Consider the following 19,507-nt stretch of genomic DNA (forward strand, 5'->3'; position numbering starts at 1 on the left):
GTGAAATGAAATCTTCTTGCATACAATTGAAATGAGTAATATGTTACAGTGTTAAGAATTGTTGCTCGCAAAATGTTCCCCTATTTTTACATCATAACTATATTCATTATTGATTGTTTAAGTTTCGTAAATACAGAAAATTGATGCAATGATTCCGGCTGATTTGACATCGATGGGAAAACTTTTCTCTCAATAAATGAATACGCAGAATCGCGGTTTTAGAGCTCCAGCTTTCAATGCGAAGGTAACCTGCCAACGCCTAGTAGTCATGGTCAAAGTGAAGCGTGTGTGATCATGTGAACACCTCCTGCACATTGGCCGTATCCCTGATAAAACGAACGCATATTTTTTAACCCACGCGTGCGTCGAAGCATGGCAACACATTCAAGAATTGAAAAAAAAAAAATGCCGTACGACCTAACTAGTGCAGATTACCCGCAATACCTCGGGTTTACTTGCCAAAGTTTTTCAGGGCCAGCATTAATTGCTCCCGAGTAACCGACGCACACTACAAGTACAAGATGGAAAGGCTAGCTCCTCTACAAGCCCGAATTTTGATTTTTAGTGAAGGAGGCCAGGGATCCTAGCATAATCACGACAAATGCAATCGAGAGATTGTAATTTTCCAGTTATCTCTGACAGCAAAAAGCAGATTATAGCGCCCTGTTTCTGACTGTACAGAACTCGAAGCGTGTTAAATGATGGAGCCTTGGAGCCTCGCAGAATATTCAGCATGCTGCAGAGGACAACCTTATTTTTATACAATGAACATGCTGCCGCCGCAAAAATATTGAGGAGCAAGCAGGAATAAAAAACGCAGCGTCAGGTGGTGCGTTATTGCGGGGAGTGAGAAAGGCACCCGATGTCGCAAACTCTGTTCTTTCTAGAAATAAACGTCCTTCGACTAATCTTGTGAATCCATTGACTCGTGCGCAAGCCGTCACGCTTGCCTTGAGATATCATGAATACCGCATAAGCATCTTCAGGCCGCTTGCTGCAGTTGTACGCGCAACAGCACGGCATAGAGCTTGCACGCTGCAATAAAAGCACAGCGCGCAATATTCGCTCGCCGAGACTAGGAGAAAAATGGCGCGAAGGAAAAAGAAAACACAAGGAAAACGCCGGACGCGCGTCGGTTTCCAAGGGCAACGGCAGGGAGACCAATCGTCGCTCAGGAAATCGGGCGAAGAGCCGGCCTTCAGCGAAGGGGCGCGCAAGGGGCGAGGAGGAGGCGAGAAGGTAGCGCGGCGGCGGCAAAGTTCAATCGTTGGGGTAACTTTCAAAGTATCAAGGGGTTTTACTCTTGCTTAGGGTGCCTCGATACCAGGCGCGTTACATCCAGGCACCCTACTCTTGCTCCTTGCCGGGCGCGTTATCTGCTACGCGCGGCGCGGAAGCGTGGAGCGGCCAGCACACACGTTGCTATCAAGTGCTGCCGTTGCACTGTACGTGACTACAGTATAATTATAACTATATTACGACAGCTTTGGCTTCGAAGCCACGCATTACCTTGGAGAACGCGTTAATGTTGTGCGAAATTCACTTGTTAATGCTGTGAAACAGGTGTGACAGCGCCGTCGGCTTGCTCACAATCACTGTTTCTTGCTTTACTCCCTGGCCTGTGTTTTGTAGTATGTGCCTTCCGTGCACAGATCCGGTCATGCAAACATATTAGCCAAATTTTCAGTGCATAGTTGCACTCTAAGCTTAGAAGGTAACGTGGTGGGTGTCACGTTTACTACTGCGCCGCGCAGATTGCCTCCATTACATACAGAAATCTGCAAGCCTTGGCAGCCTATTCATGCAGTGCATGATGTCTGGCTACTCACATCAAACGATATAGTGAACACAGATCACAAATAAACGGCCTCCGTAGTCGCCTAATCAGAAGCGCTTTTCTTAGTGTCTTACTTTGGATGTGTGGCATGGAATATAGCTCCGGATTAGCACTCTCGCACTCCCGTAATAGCAGTATACATATATATATATATATATATATATATATATATATATATATATATATATATATATATGTGAAGGAAAGAAGCCAACAGTCGGCGAGGCCAAGGAAAGCGATGGGGATGGTACTTTGTCTTTTTTTTTATTTTTTTTAATGTTTACTTGGATAGTCACAGAAATTAGTAATGTAATCTGTTTAGGGGAAAGATAATTAAACACAAAGTAGAAGAAAAAACAACGTGCCGATGGTGGGAACCGAACCCACGACCTCCGAATATCGCGTCCGGTGCTCTACCAACTGAGCTACATCGGCCGCTGTCCCCCCTGCTACTTTCTTGGGTATTTATGTTGTCTGTATACGAACCTTGAGAGTGTTCACCAGCGCCACCCTCAACCATAGCGGCGGACGTGGAACGTCCTGTGTTACCGCCAGCGTCACGTAGAACGTGATCAAGAGCGAGGGAGAAAGCTGTGCTAGAACCCTCTTACGCTACCTATGGCTTCAAGACTGCCAGAACCGAGACCCCCGTAAGCTACAAGCAGATCAATCAAGGGGAAATGAGGGTGCTCGTTATAATACATGAAGGAAAGAAGCCAACAGTCGGCGAGGCCAAGGAAAGCGATGGGGATGGTACTTTGTCTTTTTTTTAATGTTTACTTGGATACTCACATAAATTAGTAATGTAATCTGTTTAGGGGAAAGATAATTAAACACAAAGTAGAAGAAAAAAACAACGTGCCGATGGTGGGAATCGAACCCACGACCTCCGAATATCGCGTCCGGTGCTCTTCCAACTGAGCTACATCGGCCGCTGTCCCCCCTGCTACTTGCTTGGGTATTTATGTTGGCTGTATACGAACCTTGAGAGTGTTCACCAGCGCCACCCTTAGCCATATATATATATATATATATATATATTCCTTGGCTGTCTAAAACAACGTCAGATGTGAAGAATTATTTAATGAGTTTACTGAAAGAGGAATCCGTGAGAATGGATGTGCGCACTGCGTAAGGAAATGACTGAACAAGCGTCATGAGTGAATTAAAAAAAGTATATTGCGAGTAATCAAGTCGCATCATTGAGAGATTCGCCCTTCCTTTTTACACACACACAAAGAAAAAAGAAACACGACATAATTTTACTGCTATAGAAGAAGTTAATGTAATTTCAAACTAGCACTTGACTGCAGTTTTAAAACACGATATTCAAGGTGTCTACAGCGTCGGAAAGGGCGTTAGAAGTTAACTGCACGAACCGTATTTCTCAGAAAAGCAGCGCAAAAAAAAAAAAGACTGGGAAAAGAACCGAGACGCCTGTCCTTATCGTCTCGTTCTTGTCCGCTTCTTTTTTGCGCTGCTTTTTTGAGAAGTACCAACCCGCCCAATTTGCCACTTTTATCAGCGCAAAAAAAAAGAGCAGAAATGCAATATTGTCAACAACACTAATGTCGTATGCAAATGAAATGCAGGAAACAACCACAACTTCATTTCATCAACATGGACAAACATTGCAAGGTTACAAGCAGTGCACAAGAGAGCATTATACTTCTTTTGGGAAATGTTTGAGTGGGCAGCATAATCCTTTTCCTTTTGCATAGTGGGAGATGAGCGTTAGTGTTCCTAACTTCCCTGACCATCTTTATTTTTTTTGCATGAGATTTTGTATTGCTTCAACAGCAAATGCCATATTTACAGCGAATGCACTTCAATGCGTGAATTAAGGAGCTCATATGCTTGATTAATAGCTTTTCTTGAGCTCATTCAGAAGCTTATATGCTTTTGTGTTTACCCGCCTAGCTTGTAGATGCCGATCTAGATCCTCATCTGAGCTTTTTGGATGCTTATCTTTTAACAACGAGAAACAGCTTTAAGAACAGTGAAGAAGCGAGAAGCTACACTTCCCATCCCTCCTAGTCCTTTATTATCCAAACAGCGGCCGAGAGTCATCCCTTCAATCAAATAAAAGCTTTATTTATTCATTGTCTTTTTTTCGTTTTCTTCTCAGTTGCCGCAACTCGCCGCGTGCGTTTTCTACACCACACGCTCAGTGATTTAGGAGATACTTTAATTTTTGTGATAATCTTACTTGCCGAATTTTTGTACATTTATGATGTCTCCTCGCTTCGCATTAGCTCTGAGTTGAAAGCACCGTGCACAATTTCGCTCCATCATTTGCATGCTTCAGTAGAGCGTCAACGTAATCAATGCACAGTTCACATGATATGAGGAGTTTATGCGCAACATCACTGCCGTGACAACCACTCAATGACAAACGTCTTCTCTACAAGAAAATTTCTTCGCCCTCATGGCTCGTCTATTTCCTGGTCGCGAAATTACTCAAATTGCCTTCGAATTGCTGGTATTGCGACGAACTCAAAATTATCCCAGTCAAAATCCGTTCGTGCAGCTCAGCTGTCCGATTTGCGTTATGTGCACTAATAGGCTCTTGGGATCTTACTTACAAGTTCTCTTCCGGCGTTGCTGTCGAAACACACGGGGCAGCGCCATTGTTAGGGTGCTTTCTCTTCGGTATATAATGCTTGTTGCATTCGAATTATGTGCCAGCAAGAAAATGAAGAGCTTTGCTGCACGAACACTAAACATCACGAGAGCCCTTCAGTATAGTTCCTTTTCTAAATGCATATCAGAAACTGTTCACTTCGAAGTAAGTTATTTCTTCTGTGCAGAGCTAGTGGACGCATTTTCATCTCGAGGACGTCTATCAGTGACACGAACAAATGACGGACTTCCAAGTAATAGTTTCAATAGGCAACGTTACCCCCAGTGCAAAGCATGCAGACACGCATGAAGAAGCCTGATATTATATATATATATATATATATATATATATATATATATATATATATATATATATATATATATATATATATATATATATATATATATATATATATATATATAAGCAGATCAATTAAGGGGAAATGAGGGTGCTCGTTATAATACATGACGGAAAGAAGCCAACAGTCGGCGAGGCCAAGGAAAGCGTTGGGGATGGTACTTTGTCTTTTTTTTTTTAATGTTTACTTGGATAATCACAGAAATGAGTAATGTAATCTGTTTAGGGGAAAGATAATTAAACACAAAGTAGAAGAAAAAACAACGTGCCGATGGTGGGAACCGAACCCACGACCTCCGAAGAGCACCGGACGCGATATTCGGAGGTCGTGGGTTCGGTTCCCACCATCGGCACGTTGTTTTTTCTTCTGCTTTGTGTTTAATTATCTTTCCCCTAAACAGATTACATTACTAATTTCTGTGATTATCCAAGTAAACATTAAAAAAAAAGACAAAGTACCATCCCCAACGCTTTCCTTGGCCTCGCCGACTGTTGGCTGCTTTCCGTCACACACACACACACACACACACACACACACACACACACACACACACACACACACACACACACACACACACACACACACACACACACACACACACACACACACACACACACACACACACACACACACACACACACACACACACACGCACGCGCACGCGCACGCGCACACACACACACACACACACACACACACACACACACACACACACACACACACACACACACACACACACACACACACACACACACACACACACACACACACACACACACACACACACACACACACACACACACACACACACACACACACACACACACACATCAGAATGCTTAATCTTCATCTCAAGAGAGGACGCGACTTCATTTAGGCATCTAGAGGCCGGCACGTAGTTGACAAATCGTACGTATATTTGGTTTGATTTTAGACAGAAGACGCAGTATCTTCTCGCCGCACACCTTGCGTTTACAGTTGAACGGCATAGAATTGGAGGCACGCATGTCGGCGGTTTAAATACCTGTCACAAATTGGACTGCAACTGGAAAAGAAGGTGCGAAATTGCATGGCACCACGCTGAACGCTGCGCAATGAACGACTACGCCACAATTTAATACGAAATGACGTGCGTATTCTTCGGAAACGTTTTTCTCAATTTTTGGTTACTACGATCGCGACGCCTTTTCGCCTGTACAAGCTGCGTACGATATCACGTAATAAAAAGAAATTAAACCGAAGAGCAGACAACATTACTAGAACGTTGGTTCTGGCGAGCAAGTCGACAACGTTGTCACACTTGTTTCACGGCAATGAATTTCGCAGCACACAAACGCGTTCTCTGAGGTAATGCATACCTTCGAAGCCAAAACTGTCGTATGTAGTCATAACTGCACTGTAGTTGTGTAGAGTGCAACGGCGACACGTAAATGCTACGTGTGTGCCGGCCGATCCATGCTTCCTCACCGCGTGTAGCAGACGACGCGTCCGACATGAAGCAAGAGTCGGCTTCAGCGCCGCTAGTTCACGCGACCGCCACCGGGGACACCTCTCCGGGCGGCGACATTCCGTTACAGTGTACTAGAATATTCTAGTACACTGTAATTCCGTTTCCAGCCCAGATGAGAGCAGACACTATCATCCTCGTCGCCATCGCCGCTATTACGTCCGCGGCTTCATTCAAAAACCGACCCTTCTCATCTTCCGGAACATGACGAGCAATATTTCGAGACACCGCCAGAAGATCAACTGGACTTACATCGGGTTGCAGACAAAACTTTGGTCCACGCTCCAAGATCCGCCTGTGCTTTACATCCAACTGTTCGTCTCCCAGGATCAGCAGTTTACCCTGTACATTTGCGCGCCCCTTCCGAGAAGGCAACGTGAGGCGAACAGTCTTCCACATGAACTCCGTTAGTCCGTCAACCGTCTTGCTCCAGTCGGCTAGCTGACCTCCGCTCCGAGTATCCCCGCTGCCAACACAGTGGACACGTAGCATTTCTCTCTAGAGACGGGCTTGCCTCCACCATTCCGACGCCAAGGTGCGACATATCCTGCTTGAATGGCCCGGAGAAGGCTGCAACCAACCACACAAAGTGCACATCAGGAGGGCATCTTCGGTGCTTGACATACTGTAGATAATGATGAATTGGCTTTTATTAATGCGTGCGGTATATCGTTGCTTGTCCAGCCTTGTCCTGTCCTCTTCTTCCCTGTGTCACCGAGTGATCTCGCTGCACCTCCGCAGCTGGTCGACGCAAACTGATCAGCGAGGCACCATTGCCGTTTTCTTTCGGTGTCATCGGCGCACCGTTTTAGTTTAATGTGAAACCATTATTAGCCCCTTCATACGCGATTCTGTCTGCGACAGTTGTTGGTCGTGATGGTTCCAAAAGAAGAGCTATCATACCATCGACGGGCATAGCGCAGCTCAGTAACATGAGACACGCGGCCGAGCGCAATATAGGAGAATCAGACGGCATCATGTTTGGGCAAAGCTGCAGAAATAACCCTTCCCCGCCAAGTGCGCTAAGAGGCCGCCCTTTAGCTGCGCACCGCTGTTAGCTGCCGCCGAAACTGCTGCCTACAAGGACGTCGCCACGAGTCCGAACCGACATAGCCTTCTTAAGCAGGCAGAAACCACTTGTCGGAAGATTTAAAGCAATGATTGTGTCATTGAAAGTCTTTTGTGCAAAACGGACACAACCCAACAACCGATCAGTGCACGACCATGTCACCGGCCAACTACCACCAGCCAGAGCCATGCCCGTGATTTTTAACTAACAATGCCAATACCAGATTTTCTGTATAACAGGGCCTTTGATGTTACTGCATTAAAATGTGTTATTTACTGCACTTGGGCTCGCTACAGTTACCCATGAAAAGGGATTCCAAAGTCACCGAACCCAACCGGTACTCTCTAACAGGCACGGGAAACCAAGATGACCATCTGCTGACACATGTCTGAGGGAATGACCTGCAGGAAGATAAAAAAAAAAAAGAAACCAGCATGAAGCCACACAATCAAAACATTAATACTGGAACAGTGTAAATGTTGAGTGCTTCATTAGGTCATTTCACATGACACTGAATTCAAAAGAAGCAAAATACAGGATACAGCACATAACTTAAAGGGAAAATTACTTGTCATAACCTGCTGTGCAAAAGCTGAATGCAGCAAAGTAGAAGCCATTTCAATTAATGGACTGGGCAACGAGCACAAAAAATCAAAGCAGCTGCATTTTTATTCCAGTAATTATTTCCCACAAATAAACTTCCTTTTTATTTCCCTCGATAAATTAAATGACCACGGTAATGCACTGTCCTTTGAAGCATCGTTCTTCTAGGCATTTACAGTTTTCATAGTTTGCCATGGATAGTTCTTTTTGTGGCTAGAATATCTGTAGTTTCATGAAACAGCCTGACCAATGAATAGTCTTTGTAATTAAGAAGCTTTTTTTCTTAAATGCAATTTCTACACATTCAGTATTTGTCTATATAGCAAATCCAGTAGAATGGTTATCTTCTAGTCAAGAATATGTTTCGGCAAAGTAATACAGGAACCCTGTGAATGTGCATCAGAAAACGAGTATTCAGCCTGGCTTGCACATGAAGTCGCAACAAAAATTTTAGGTGATGCCCACTTTGAAGTGATACACTTAATTACTGAACCAACATGACCTTCAAAAGTGAGACTACAATCCATCCATACAACACTCAACTCTTTTAAGCGGTTGGTATGACTTTGCGGGACTGAATCTCTAGCCTACATTCGTCACACGGCTCCAAGGCATAAGTCGGCATTTCGTGCAGCTATATGCACTAGCAAAGACTAGGTAGCAATTAGGATATCTAACTATTCTGCTCAGGAAGCATGCAATTTATTCATTTAAGGCGGTTAGGCCTGTCATGAAACCAGGGCAACACTGAGCATTAACTAGCACCACACCTCTTAAAGAGATCAAATACTGAACTTTAAGTGCCCATTTTTTTTGAGCAATGAAAAGCTTGCTTTCTAAGGTGGTTGATTGATTCAACAGTTTTATAAGGTGTTCTGCATTTTTTTGCAGATTTGCGAGCAGTTGGCAGTTTAAGCAGCATTTACACTTCGCCTTCAGAGTCCGGCTGGAATAATTAAGATGAGAATCATCGTCTTTATTCCCCCTGCTTATATGTCATAATCTTTAGGTACTGAACATACTTCATGTTCTACCAGAGCAGCATTAGCATGGAGAAAACAAATTCGGCCTGCTCGAAGAAGGGATTTTAGTTGGAAGCATCCCTGTACTAGTTCACTTCATCTAAAAAAATTGGCTGTGGTTTAACTCTGCTTAAACCGGGTTAAATTGTGTTAGCAATACCTCCATGGCTGTGCTTATGATTCAGCATGTAGTGTACCTCCTTCTTTAGTCTTTTGTTTTAGTCCGTGTCCGTGGTCCTGGCAGGAGCTGCCAACTTGTGTCTCTCATTTCCCCTGGGACGGTTATGTCGGAATCAGCCTGCTAGGACCCTGGCATTCACATTACCCCTATAGGCCACTAAGGCACGTTCATACGGCTTGGTTAAAGCGGGGCTTTATATGGGGGCTGCAGGAGCTGCCAACTTGGGTCTCTCAAGGTCAAACGTGGCCCTTCCCGGGACGACGTGACGGGCTGAAACCGGGCGCAGTATTGCTAAAGCAATAACAAAGCTCAGCTTCCATGGCTGTTCCAGCCGATGAAAGTATCTATTGCAGTTGGACTGGCAGCAATTTTTTCACATGTACTGATTTCCATTACGGGCACTGGCGACTCTGTAACTACACAAATTTGAATTTGAAACTTCCAGTACCTAGCCTTGATCGTCCTTCAGCCATCCTTTCCTAAACTTCTACACAAACTTCACAGGTTCTAGTAATGTCAGACAAAAAGCTTGAAAGCAGATTAGACTATTGCCTTAGAAATGCTGCACAAACCAATTCAAGGCGTAATGGGCAACTAATATTGGCCACCTTGACATCGCAGTGACCACGCTCTTGCAGCGAACTTTTCCTCCAGAAATGAATATCATTTTAAGAAACAGCGACTATTCTAAACAAAAACTGTAGGACCACCAAACACCACCCATAAAGAAGCCAACAGGACTTACAAATCACTAAAACCCCATTCCCTTCAATGAAACATTTTTGCCTGCTAAACAGGATTAAAACAAATTAAAGTTAGTGGGAAAAGCACTAACTAGGTAACATTGGTCAACACTAACAGCCCTTTAAGTGGTATTCTTTGGATCACCTCCTAAGCCATGCATGCTTCTTCTCTAACTTGTCTTGGAAGGCGTTCAATTTTGGATCACATCTGTCCGAGGACAAGTGGGATCGTTATACGGCCACAGCTATGCTCTAACTAAACTGCCATTACATTGATAACTGAACTGAACGATTTGCAGATTAAATAATTTCATGACTGCCCAGCCACAAATTTCAAAGATGGTGCCTATTGTACTCTTTAATGATGCCGGTGGCTGCGGCCAAAATCAATTTCGTTGAGCGAACTATTGGCACTTCTACCTTGCATAGAAAAGAGTACTCCTTCACATTTCACAGTTACATGAAAAGCGTGTTAGTGCTAGGACTAGCAGTTTTCTTTGGTGGATAATTATGCAAATTTAGAGCAAAGAATGTGAACATCTGGCAAGAAATGTAATGCTTATGAATTATATAAATTTAATTATCAAATCTCAAAATGCTGCAAATCCACAGGTATCATCATAAGGCACAAAAAAAAAACAAACAAAAATCAGTCTGCTATTTCTGTACTAAGAGAGCATGATTACAGAGAAAACACGAGAAAATGTGCTTGTTTTAATATGAGGCATTCGTTTGCTGAATGCTGATAATGTATTTCTTTTCATATTTGAAGTAACTGTACATGCATTAAGACTTCAGACGGCTGCTGAAATCAGGTGGTGCTTCTTCTCTTCACTTGAACAGTGATGCTTGTTTGACACATGTCCCTAAAGTGACTGAAAGGCCTCTGATAGTCAGATGCAAAATCGCGCTCCTGCCGCTCACTTTCGCTCCTTGGCCGTCCCCACAGATGCTAGGCATTGCTTTCTAAGAGAATTTTCCGTTTTTACTACTAATACTGCTAATGAAAGGCACCAGTATCGCGACCTTGTGCGTAGAAGGGTGGGAACGGCTGTCGCCAAAGTAGCCGCGTAAGCTTGCTTCAGTGTACTTGGGAACAGGCATTACAAAACATCCCCAAAGTTCTATCCGGTACCATATTTTATCATTTACAGTAGCAACAATATTCAAGTAAACTCTGGTCAAAGCTGAGCCGCAGCGATCTCTACGAAGCTGAAACGCTTGGAACTCACTTGAGTGCTTCCTTGAAGGCGCAACATACCCTTACCACTTTACTTATGCCAATCCTTAGTTTTCAATTAATGATGCGCAAAACATTCCGAAGCAAGTTTACCTTACATTAAACCCGTGGCGAAGATGTGTACGCGGTCGAACCACTTAAAGTGGGCACTAGCTACGGACCACGGTGCTACACACACAAACACAATTCACCCGCTCAGGACAGCGCCATGACACACAAAGTTGAGCTGATGATGATAATCACTATGAACAAGACGTTTGCTTGTTTTGAACAGAACCTTTTTGAAACTTTTCAAGCATAAAATGAGCACAAATAAGTTCAACTAATTATCTTTACAGTAAAAAGCAACTAAAACATGAATACCGGTAGCGAAAACTGTGAAGGCATTGGCGCTCGAGCCCACCACAGAGGGCGCGCCCTACAGTAGGTCGTCTGCTACTGCTGCTGAGCCTCCACACCATACCTCCGTGCGCTCGTGACGAAAATACTTGCCACGAGCTACGAGTTATTTTTTTGTCACTTCCAGCTATAATACACCACATGAAAGAGCCTTGCGTCCATGAAGCCGATAATACAGCCACATCCAGATTCACCGCGTAGATTCACGGCCAGAAACTGGCACAGCGAACAGAGAAGTGAAATTTGCAGTTCACAAAGTGACATAAAGAAAATGATATGCTCTCAAACTTACTAAAACAATATTCGGTATGTGTGCGCAAAAATCATAACTTATATGCAAGACTTATTCCACTCTTTCTGGTTGAATGATGAGCAAGCAGTGAAACTGTAATACATGTGTGAGATGTGTGACACCTGTGAAAGACGCTTAGCAAATATAGTGTATCTTTAACCAGTGGTTTGTGATTCTAAGGAATTAAATTCGTTGCAAAAAAGTCCATTCTCAGGTGTGGATAGTCAGACAAGTTGTCTAATTATTCATGATTATCATAATGCCCTCACAAATATGCCATTCATGTTATATGCATATACTGTATGCAAAGGAAACAGAGCAATTAGAACAAGCAAAGGAGGTCCTGTGCTCTAGCTCTTCCTAGAGTTAGAAATACAACAAGAGATTCCTAGAGATTCACCAATTCAGGCTATGTTCGCAAGGTTGAGGCGCAGCCACTCAAAACATTATTAGTTCAGATACGTACTAATAATTTAATAATTGATGATGACTCCATGGCACGTACCATACAGGATTCATCATCAACTAATTATTTCGAGGCAACATTCAGAACATTGAAAGATATAAGCCTGATGTTTCACAAGCGTACAACTGGTCAAATTTGTGACACATAACTGGTAGCAGTATTTTCAAAATCAACTGCTGATCGAGACATGTGTACACCATAGAAAATTATTCTATAAAGTAAGGTCTCGAGCACCTGCTTCATTGCGTGCCTGAAATCTCTGTATGCCTCAGAATGAAGTTACAGCATACCATATGCCCAAATCCACCAGTACTGTAAGAGCTGGTACCAGCTGACCTTTAAGCATGCAGCTACTGGGCAGATTACCGAGGCGTGTTCTGCAAGAATCAAGCTGTTGAGCCTTTGGCAGCTCCTTCCTTAACAGCTCAGTGTTAGCACCTGCCATGAGCTGGCACTGGAGGACAAGTGCCCTATGACTAGATTTCTTCAGCCGACAGGAACAAGTCAGGAGGACTAGCCATTAATGTTCCATCTTCTTCTTCACCACTATCTCAGCACGAGGGTTGGCGATGCAGAGAGACGTCAGCTGCAGTGACCCAGACAAAGTTCCAGTGCCAGTCCTTGAACCAAGTCTGGAATCGTGGCAGAGGTAGTGTAATAGGCTAGGATGAAAGAGAGAAGAAAGGCAACACACAGAGATTTCCACCTTATAACAAATCTGGAAGTCTAGATATATTTGGGTGCTATCTCCATCTAGTTTATATTATAAGCAAACAACAAAAGCTAAACAAACTAAGGAAAGTAAGGTTCCAGACATGCTCCTCACCAACATTGTGCGCAGACTGGAGCGGCATTCCAGATAATGCTGCTACAATCACTTGCTCACATCACTTCGTTGCAGACTTAAAAGCTTTCCTGTAACTGCGGATATGTATTTTTATATTTTACTATCTTTCTATATCTTTTAGGGCCTTTAATGAAATGAAATCTAGTACTGCACACCAACAGAAGATGTGCAAAACTGGATATGCCAGGGCATCCCATCATACGGACCAGTGAGCCTTTTTATACATTTAAGCCCTTAATAATTTCACACCACTTTACAATAATATTGCAGCTCTCAAGACTTTGATGAAACTTTTTTGAAAGCCCTTGATGAAGAGTATCAGATTGTCGATAAGGACATGAGATGCATCCACCGCACTGCCGATGGACAGCTTTATTCCTTCCCTTTCCTGTGTGCTTTAAATTCTGGCTAAGCACTGTCAACATCAGCAATGTTGCATCGCAAGTCTTGCTCATGCTAAAGACTACAGTTGCAATGGGCTCACAACACAGAAGGAAATAAAACGAGTCGAGAGAATAACACGCAGCCAATCCTGACATGTTAACGGTTCTGCACACATTCCTGCTTGTCAGCCGGTCAAGGTTAGGCAAAGGCTAAACGAAGTCACTCGCTTAGCTATAGCATCTGAGGCAATGCATTTGCTGCCAAATGATACTAACCAAAGCCATTTACCGTGTGAGCACATTAAATGTATATCAAAGAGGAAATTCAGAAAAAAAAACTGATGACTACCGAGAGTAAGACACCAGACACTTGCCAATCATGAATAAGGATAATCAATCTCATGGCACGACAAACAAACCAAAGATTTGTTAATGCATGATACCACCTCAGCCTTCATATGTAATAATGCATACCTAGGAAATTTTCTATGTCCATGAATTGAAGTAGTACCCCAGCGTACATCACACTGTTGACACAGGTCACCGTTGAGGGCAATGCAAAGGGCATCTTGCATTACTAAACCTTAAAATCCTTTCTTTCACCAAAACATTGCCCAGCTTGATACATAAAAGACAGGTCTCTGTTTTGCTCTTGGTCATGATTTTGTTGTATTTGTGTGTTTGCTCATTTCACATGCATTTAATCATGCTCAAGAAATATATGCACTTGGTTGATAGCAGTCTTCCTACCTTTGCAGTTTGTCCTGCACTCTTCTTGGTTCAGTATGCTTCATCACTAACTTCAGCAGCCACACACATTGATAGTGTGGCAGAGCAGGGCCCACAAATTCTCTAACTTGCACCCTTTTCGAAAATGCCCCCTTCGGTGAAACCTGACTGAATAAAACACTCGATCAGTGTGCTTCCAGCTGCTCTGGCCTGCACTGCTGGAACTGTACACCATACAACAAAAAAGCACCTGGTATACAAATGTGATGATGCACAATGTATAGCTGCACTTGCCTTCCTGCCTGATCAAATTTTACGGCAACAATACCAACGTTATATAATATTCGACAACTTGTAACTACCAGCTGCGCATTCTTGTCCCATGAGTGCCAACATGCTAGCAAAATGACGATGTATGTAGGATTTCCACTGTAGATAAGCTTTACTGACTTGTTTTCTGATAGGGGCCTCTAAAGAGTATTTTCTTCAAAAGTTTTTAAGTTAGGCTCTGCTGTTTGGGTGTAGTACTCTGGATGCAGAATGTCCCTACTGAAGGTGTCCACAGTAGACCTTCCGGTGAGATACCCATAAAGCTGGCAACGAGTTGGCCTTATTATGGGGTTTAATTATTGCCCTATAGCGACTCAAGCTATGAGGGACACGCCGCAGTGAAGGGCTTCGAATAATTTCAACCAACTGAGGTTCTTTCATGTGCACTGATATCATACATACAGGTTCGCACTGCATTCGGCCTGGATGAAACCCAGATCTCCTGCCCTATGGTAGCTGAGCGCCCTATGCAACAAGCTTACCAGCATGCCTTGGGGTTCAGAACAATGGGGGATGTACAATGTCTGAAAGCACTAAAATAGAATGAGTCACTGTTGTCATTGGTGTCACACCGTTTTCTTGAGCAGGCTGATCAGTCTTGTCACCGACACCATTACCATCCCATGGATTGTAACAGCTGTTCTGAGCAAGACACTGTAATTTAGGATGAATTAATGCATTCATTGGAGGGCTTCCGTACAAGAAACCGTTTCGGAAACTTCTAACCAACATGAGTCCCCCAGTTAACAGCGATCATCTATAGCCCAATTAACATGCACACAACACATGCAGTCATTATCTAGAATGCACCATTTTGAGTTCCATACAAAAATTTTATTCAGGAGTTCCTATCATATATACGGTGAAATAAATGAATTGCTATAGTAGTAATGTTTTTGCGCTATACATAGTTACTTCAGTGCTACTACGAAGCAGTGGTACAATTAATACAGAGCACAGTGTCATTTCCAGTCGCTGTCTTTAAATGACATTACTTGCGGTAAACGGCTCCGCGTTCTCCATAGAACACTCCGCAACAATGCACTGCAACAATGCACTGCAGCTGATCCACAATTTGTATCGGACATATGAATTAAATGAGGCGCCAGTGTCGCAGCAGTATCCCGTTGCACACATAGTCGCGTCACGAAAGGCTGAAACAACTGCGCCTCGAAGTTTCGTGCATTTCTCGAAATTGTATGTTCATCCCGCATTATATACCAGCAGCCTTGATTACAACGCCGCGAAAAACGGTTAACTCTAATACAACACTTTACGACTGTCTAGTGAATCGCTCGATGACCCCATGACGGCGGCTTGCCCAGAAACGGGACAATGTTTGCCACCAGAGTTATTGATTTAGAAAGGTCCTAACGCACACTAGTTGGTTATTACCGCATGTATTTATGTTGTCAGCGTTAGAGACTGGCATTTCTAAAATCTCGCTTACACAAAAACTTGGTTCGAGCCGAAAAACACACGCTTTTATAACATACTCACCTTGTGAGACCCATGAACAGCTGCAAACACGCTGTTTGCTGCGTTGTGCGTCGTGTGCGTGACGTTCATCGTTGCTGGCCTGCCGACGCCAAATGAACCCCATTCCTCCAGTCCGAGGTAGACGACGAACATGCGTGACGCCATATGCATTTTGGAACGCGTAGCTGTTGCCACGGCAACCGAGAACGAAGGAACTGACGTCGCGTGACGGTGACAATGGCGTCAGTGTCTGCTCTCATCTGGGCTGGAAAAGGAATGTCGCCTCCGGGCGGAGCTGTGAAACTGAGCTACGGGGAGGTGTGAAACTGAGTTTGTTCTAGAAACGTTGCCTCGTGCGGACAGAAGACAGAAGGTAGAGAAGAAAGACAAAGAAGAAGGAGAGAGACACGCTCCGCAACTACGGTACGATGCAACAGCCGTGCGGTTGCGACGGTGGCGGCGGCCTACAACTAATAAAAATTTGGTGGCAGGGTAGCCTCGGCCGCAAGCGGCGATGACCTACCTATCCCTGCCCCATCAGGGCCTGGGTAAGCCACCCTTCGCCCATCTACGCGAGCGCAATGTAAAATGGGGACTACATTTTTCTGAGCTTCTTCCATATAGTAACTTATACATGTTGCTCCACGCTTCTTCCATGGAGGCAGGCTAACGGAGGTGCGGGCTGTGCAAGCTAGTACGTAAACGAGAAAATTGAGGGCGGGCGTTTCAAACGAGCGACGTAGTGAGCGGCGACACTTGCGCTTTGGCGCTCTCGGTTCTCACTCAGGAGCCCAGTGAAATTACCCTGCACCGGTGGCAAGCGAGCACTTTAGCGTGCTCTTTCCGCGGTTTATCAAACTCATGGTGCTTCGGCAGCGCAGTTTTCTGAGCCGTATTCATCCGTCCCGTCCACAATTCAACTTTTGTGTCATCTGCAGTGGAATTCTCTGGAATGAGGGATGTTGCGCAGTTAGCGTGCCTCTAAACGTTTTGAAACCTGCACAATTTTCGCTGAAATAGTGCACCTCTTCAGAGAGAACAGACCCTGATTCGTAATTGAGAACAAATGTGGATAGTATTTAGAGAGCTTTCCTCAAATCGCAGCTTAATTCGTCAGGGCTGGCCCTTCCTCTTTAGGCGCTGCAAGTCCCTTCCAAGGCGCCCCCCTCTCCCGGTTATCAAATGTTTTTAATGCAATAGCCTTTAATGGCTCATGCTGCCGTGGACAAAGTGTGTCCCGCTTTTGAGACGTTCTGACTGGCCGAGGCGGGATGCGTACCTGGCATCTGCATGCCACACTTGAACGCGCGCTCTGCGAAAGGTGGCTGTTCCTGGCCCCACGGGGCTGGGACTGGTAGGACAACACCGCTTGCGGTGCGAATGCCACCGAATTTCTAACGGCGGCTGTCGCGTGGCGTTCCTTGGCGCGCTTTCAAATGTGGGTTTGCAGATGGCAGGAACGCTAGAAAAAATGAGTTTCTGGGGGTAGTGGAAGGCTTCGGATAACCACAAAGCTTCCTTCATGACAATCAAGAACTGTTAGTGGAGTGTTTCTTGAAGTAATATGCGTGAAAAATTAAAAAGTTGCCTGTAATTGTGCATACATGTCTTGCTCGAAATCTTTGCCTCATTCTATCGAAAAGGTGCAACAGCTGATGAGCTGCGCTCAATTTTCGCATTACGAATTAACGTAATCTGACAGTCCGTGTTGTTGAGGCACATCGGAGGCCCCCGTGGTGGCGGTCTTCTGCCGGTGTGTGTCCATCACCCTGCAGAATTTCAATCTATGGCTGGTAGCTAGATGAATCTCTCTTTAAGCCACTGCAGGCAGCGACAACATATGGCAGAAAAGAAAGTTTGGCAACTCTGCTGCAACAACATATCTGACAGTTTCTGAAACAGCCTTCGGGCTCTTCTTAGTCAGCTTGTGACACTAAATGTCCATTAAACAAAACAATGCAGCAACACCTGTAACCCATCAAGTTTCAATCAAACTCAATGTAAAAAGTCCAATGCTACATGAAATTGTAATAAACACTCTCAAAGGCAATTAACGTGATGGTGCAAGGGAACATCCATTAGAATCTCTAGGATCTGACTTTGAAAACAGTCTTGCAGCTACTCAAGTTTGCAAAAAAACAAAAACAAAACAGGCCAAGGAAACAATATTCAACGCCTTGAAACAAGCTTCAAATAATGGCAGGTTGATTGCAGAAAAGGTTCTTCCATTTTTCTGTTTTAAGTGAAAGATTTACAACATTCTATAGCTTTTCGCCGTGTGCACGTTTGTCCCCACAAGCATCGCTCTGGCAGATGGTAGCCGGCTGCTGACTCTTCTGGTTGCTTTAGTATCGCTGTCCGGTTTGTCGCTCGTTGAAAACGGCTCAGAGCCTTCGCCCGCGTGGCCTCGTTGCTCGAAAAGGTGAATAAAGTCGCGATGAAGTCAGGGTGTCACGGTGACATGCAGGGCTTTGCTGCTCGTTAATAAAAGGTTTCATTACAACTTGCACAAATATTTAACCTCAGTACCTAGTTTGTAGCTGTTACAAAGTGGTTCCCGCACAGTCTTGATACGCTCTCAAGGGCTCCCTTGATCGCCCTGCCGACGAACAGCTTTTATACAAGCTTCGTGTCGAAGACGGTCTCGTGAAGCGCTTGAAAAGCGAGAAAAGCCGAGGCCGCTTCCCTTTAAACATTGTGTATCGCAACCAAACGCTACATAAGTAGTCGACATCGCCGGGAGCATCGCACTACCCAACAACGACCACCAAAACAACCGCACAAGTGCAGGCGCCGCGGGCAGCCGCCGCCGGTTTGTTTACCCCAACAGTCCGCTTCGCGACTACACCGCTAGGAATTGGGTGCTTGCGCAGTCACGTCCCGCAAAAGGCCGATTCATATTATCATTCTAAACCTTCTCAAATCTATACTCTTGTTCGCTCTTCGTATTTCAATTTTCTGCCCAATATTACAATCCTGGAACAGTTTTTAACACAAACTGAAGGTGGGTAGCCATGTTAGAATTAAAACATTTCGCATCCCAGAGGACGCCGGAAAACAAATACTTTGTTTTATATTTTTGACGTGAAGGATACGAGTGCTACAGTACAAAAATGATTGGGGGATATTAAGCTTAATTTTCAACTCCTGCTTTAAGTGCGAAGGCACTGCATAACGCAGTCAAACCCAACCACGAATCATTTGTTATGTCTGTGTCGAGCTCAGGAAAAAAAAAAAAAAAGAAACCGTCGAAACGAAGTGGACTGGAATCCAGACATTTCTCGTGGAACGGCATAACGGGAACTCGTATCGCTGCCGCCCCGCGTGTTTTACCGCTACTCTTTTGCGCTGTGCATTGACTTTCGTCATCAACAATAACCTCCATCCGTACGCAGGGGA

At 44.4% G+C, this 19,507-nt stretch overlaps 2 non-coding genes across 2 annotated transcripts; both read right to left on the reverse strand.

Annotated features, from left to right (window-relative positions):
* Window positions 1-2,199: 2,199 nt before the first annotated feature.
* Window positions 2,200-2,272, reverse strand: TRNAS-CGA (transfer RNA serine (anticodon CGA)). Its single transcript has one exon. It is a non-coding gene; the product is annotated as a tRNA-Ser (tRNA).
* Window positions 2,273-2,696: 424 nt separating this feature from the next.
* TRNAS-CGA (transfer RNA serine (anticodon CGA)) lies at window positions 2,697-2,769 on the reverse strand. Its single transcript has one exon. It is a non-coding gene; the product is annotated as a tRNA-Ser (tRNA).
* Between the last annotated feature and the right edge of the window lie 16,738 nt (window positions 2,770-19,507).

This window comes from Amblyomma maculatum, chromosome 7 (genome assembly GCF_055883805.1).
Source record: "Amblyomma maculatum isolate TAMU_Amacu chromosome 7, ASM5588380v1, whole genome shotgun sequence".
NCBI lineage: Eukaryota > Metazoa > Arthropoda > Arachnida > Ixodida > Ixodidae > Amblyomma > Amblyomma maculatum.